This window comes from Capsicum annuum, chromosome 11 (genome assembly GCF_002878395.1).
Source record: "Capsicum annuum cultivar UCD-10X-F1 chromosome 11, UCD10Xv1.1, whole genome shotgun sequence".
NCBI lineage: Eukaryota > Viridiplantae > Streptophyta > Magnoliopsida > Solanales > Solanaceae > Capsicum > Capsicum annuum.
The window spans coordinates 2,922,385-2,927,471 of NC_061121.1; positions in this window are offsets into that span (position 1 = coordinate 2,922,385).

The following is a 5,087-nucleotide window of genomic DNA, read 5'->3' on the forward strand; positions in this document are numbered from 1 at the left end:
ATTTGTGACAACAGATATATTATCTGTTGCAACAAATATAAAATATGTTGCATCAGATAACATATATGTTGCAACATATAATCTAACTATTCACCTCCATTTACTAATTACATTTTTTATTAATGTGAAAAGTAATTAATTAATTAAATTAAGAAATATTGTGATAAGTCATGACTTTTCAGATTATTATTATTAATTAGTTCTTTCCAAGAACTGCTTCTATTGACTTGTGACTCGATATAGGTTGCATCAAATAAGTCATCTGTGACAACAAATATGTCATCTGTTGCAACCATAGTGAACCTGTTGCATCAGATAATTTAATTGTTGCAACATATAATCTACTCTTTAAAAAAAAAACTATATCATCATATCATTAATCCAACTTTACTTACTTTTTTATTTTATAAATAAAAAAAATACCATTTCAAATTTCTTAATAAAATAATAATCATTTTATAATATAATAAATAATTTAAAAAATAAATTCAAAAATAATAATGGTGAAAAGTCACGATCAGTTATTAAAATTGTGGTTATAAATTGATTTTATTATTTATTTACGAAACTTTTTTCATATTGAATAATCGGAACTCCGAGTCATGTCTTTCTCTTTTCACCCTCTCAATAACAACAATAGCCGTTTTTTATTAATAACCGCCAGGTGCAATATATGATAGATCTGTCGTAGCAGATTAACCTCTAACTGTTGACACAAATTGCTGCTCAATCCCTACCACCAACCGTCGACATGTTGAGAACAAGGAATAAACAGAATGATTATTATTAAATACTAAATAAGAATTAAAAATTCAAAGTCGACAACAAAATGAAATGAATGTTCATAGATTTTTGAATCCCTTGGGTAGATTTGATATACAAAAGGACGAAAATAATCGCTAAAATAAAAAATATTACGTAATTATTATTACTACTATTATTATTATTATTGTCAATCAGACATCTTTCATTCATCCTGCAGCCTTGCTCCGAAGTCAGCCAAATATCTCTCTGGAGTTCATCAATCAAACTTTCTTTGAAGTTCACGCAAGGACTCGATATGAATATTTTTGTACGAATCTGGATCATCCATATTTGTAAGGAGGGACCTACTTATAAATAATTGTATCTCGAAAAGAAAAGAAAATTGTTTTAAAATAAATCTAACAGATGGGTAATCTGTTACAAAATATATTCTTTCTATTAGATAACTTACAACATACTGGCAATCATTTTACGATAGATGTATATATCTGTTTGATTTCTGCAACAGGTTGATCACTGTCGTAACAGATGTCTCCAATTGATTGACAATATAAATAGATGTGTCATCTGTTGCAACAAGCTAGTCATCTGTCTATTCAATTTAAGGCATAGATGGGCTAGGATGAATAAGGTGCGTGCAGAAGGATCCACTATCATATGTGCGGGAGTTAAGTATGTATTACTGATAAGGTTACCGGGACAACACACACAAAGTACAATGTTTTTGTGAATGCAGTTTTTAACCGATTAGGCATTGATCATTCAAATAAGATCCTGCATTATACCGTTAAGTTTGATGGGTTCGAAATTGATAAGGCCGAGGACCTCATAAAGATGGTGCAGATACCCTGTTATGAATTATTGATGGTTGGTGCTCGTATTTATGCATGTCAAGTTTTGAGAAGGGATCAATATTTGTCGTCACTGCAAAGAACCAACAGCGATTGGACTTAAATTTAAGAGTGCATTGGACCCTCAAAGGGCCCTCGAAGCCTCGTACTGCATCAAAAAGGAATGGAAAACCAATATAGTTATTGCCCTGGCCAAAATTTATATGGTTGGGTTGCTCGCTCGAGTTGATGATTATATGCCAGAAGGTGGGTAGGAGAATGATTTCGAGAGAAAATGGGTTGTTGATGGAAGACTATATCATCTGAGAGCTAATTAAAGAAGAGACACAGGGTAGAAAGTAACTTCTAACGAATCTGGCCGATGGAATTATCTTAACAGATACAAAATCTGAATCAAGTGCAAATATAAAAGTGTATTCGGTAATGTAATTTCGTCTATTGTCTCTGAAAGAAAAATAATGCAGATGGACACTTTGCTAGGGAGCTGCATGGTCGGGATTATCACCTAGGTAGAAAATAGGAGAAGACCAACAAAGCAGCCTCACGGGCATCGAGGGTAGAAATGATGTTCAAAAAGTCTAAAAAACTTACGCCAACAACAACTACAGCAAAAATAAGGAAACTAAGCAAAGGCGGCAATTTTGAAATTTTAAATTTCATCCCATCTTCTTGTTTGTGTTTTCGATCAGGTCCACTGTCCTTGACCTGATAGGAACCACAAACGAGATTGAAAGGCAAATAGAGTATCATTGCTTCCTTAGCAATATGGTTATAATTGATTGTGTTTTCTTGCCTTGACATGCATTCAACATTCCTTGGAGAAGATTAGATGCTTGTTGTAGTATGTGAATCCCGATAATTTTTAAGTTTGCCTCCAGTTTGTTGATTCTGTATTCAAGATGGTCGTTACCGTCTTCGAAGTTGGTAAGGAGTTCCTCGTCTCTTGTGAGCTTGATCAGGAACACTACCTTCAAAGTTGTGGCATTCTAGAAGCCCTTCAGAACACCTTCTCTTCAGAAGCTTTAAAGGATACATGGAGGGTCGTTGTGTTTGTTTTAGGTCAAAATGTGTTGATGCACGTTAAAGATGTAGACCCACCAGTTGAACAACACACTTTGATCGAGCGTTGCTCCATGCATCTTGCTCAACCGATTTGATAAATTAGTACGCATGGAGTTACGTAGCATGTGATTTAAACCGGATCTACCAAGCCTATCAATTGTTATGTAACTCCAAGCTCATTACCCTATCAAAATAATATGCCCGAGTTAGTGCACAAATCGAACGAGCTCAATCTCTCAGCCTTTCTGTTGATTGCTCTTCTCCAATATAGATGACAAGATATCTGCAATACAAAAGTCTACACCATCGCCAGACATGATTGCCTGGGAACATGTCTGGCGATGGAGTAGACTTTTGCATAGCAGATATGTTGTCATCTATATTGGAGAAGAGCAATCAGCAGAAAGGCTGAGAGATTAAGCTCGTTCGATTTGTGCACAAACTTGGTTATATTTTTTTTATAGAGAAATGAGCTTAGAGTTACGTAACATTTGATAAGCTTGGTAGAGTCGATTTAGATCACACGCTATGTAACTCCATGCTTACTAATTTATCAAATTAGTTGAGCAAGATGCATGGATCAACGCTAGATAAAAGTGTGTTGTTCAACTTTTGAGACCACATCTTCAATGTGCATCAACACATTTTGACCTAAAACAAACACAGAGACCCTCTATGTATCCTTTAAGGCTTCTAAAGAAAGTGTTCTGAAGGGCTTCTAGAATGCCACAACTTTGAAAGTAGTGTTCCTGATCGAGATCACAAGAGGCGAGGAACTCGTTACCAAATTCGAAGAGGGCAACGACCAGCTTGAATACAGAATCAACAAGCTGGAGGCAAGCTTGAAAATTATCGGGATTCACATACTACAGCAAGCATCTGATCTTCTCCAAGGAATGTTGAAAGAATGTTAAGGCAAGAAAACACAATCAATTATAACCATATTGCTAAGGAAGCAATGATACTCTATTTGCCTTTCAATCTCGTTTGTGGTTTCGATCAAGTCAACGATAGTGCACCTGATTGGAAACACAAACAATAAGGCATGGGATGAAATTTTAAATTCAAAAATTTGTCGTCTTCGCTTAGATTCCTTATTTTAACCGCAACTGCTGTTGGCATAAGTTTTCGAAACTTGTTGTACATCATTTCTACCCTCGATGCCCGTGAGGCTTCTTTGTTGGTCATCTCTTATTTTCTGTCTAGGTGATAATCCCGATCACACAGCTCCCTAGTAAAGTGTTCATTTGCACTGTTTTTCTTTCAGAGACACAACAGATGAAATTACATTACCGGAATTACTTTCATAGTTGCACTTGATTCAGATCTTCAATCTGTTAAGATAAGTCCACCGGCCAGATTCGTTAGAAGTTACTTTCTACCCTATATCTCTTCTTCAATTATCTCTCTGATGATATCGTCTTCCATCAACCACCCATTTTCCTTCAAAATCATTCTCCTACCACACATTCTGGCAATAAAATCATCACCTCGAACGAGCAACCCAGCCATATAAATTTTGGCTAGGGCAATAAATATACTAGTTTTCCGTTCTTATTAGATGCAGTGCTAAGTTTTGAAGGCCCTCTAAGGGTCCAATGCACCCTAAAAGTTAGTCCAATCGCTATTAAATCTCTTTACAATGACACAAAAATTAGATCCCTTCACAATGCTTGAAAAATAAACATGAGCAACGATCGACATTAAATATTAACAGGCTATCAGAACTATATTCATGGTCCCTCAGTATTATCAATTCGGACCTACCAAACTTAACTGTAAAATTGCAGACATCTTGTTTGAACGATCTATGACTAATTAGTAAAACATCAGTCACAAAATCAGTGCACTCTATGTGTGTTTCCATGATGGCGTTATCAGTAATACATACCTCCCAAATATGAAGTGGTTCCATCTACAAGCAGCTTATTCCGTTGATCCCATCTGTACTGCATCCTCTTGAGATAGTCCATCAAAAGTTGATCAACTGTCAGTTCCTAATATCTGTAAAGAATAGGAAAAAATTGATGTCACAAAAAGAACATTGTCCATCTATTGCATCAGATGTGGAGTCTGTTACAATAGATGTAGAGTCTGTTGCAACAGATGTGGAGTCTGTTGCAATGGATGTGGAGTCTGTTGCAATAGATGTGGAGTCTGTTGCAATGGATGTGGAGTCTGTTACAATAGATGTGGAGTCTGATGGAATACATCAAACCAGCCTTTCTGGTGGTCTTATTTGTTCCAACAGTTTCTCCATTTGTTCAACATCAACAACGGCATAAACATCAACAAAAAATAAACAACATTTGTTCCAACAACATCATCAACAACAAAGAAGCAACATTATTTGTGCCAGAACCAGCAACAACAACACAAGTTTCAACAACGCCAGCCCCACCAACAACA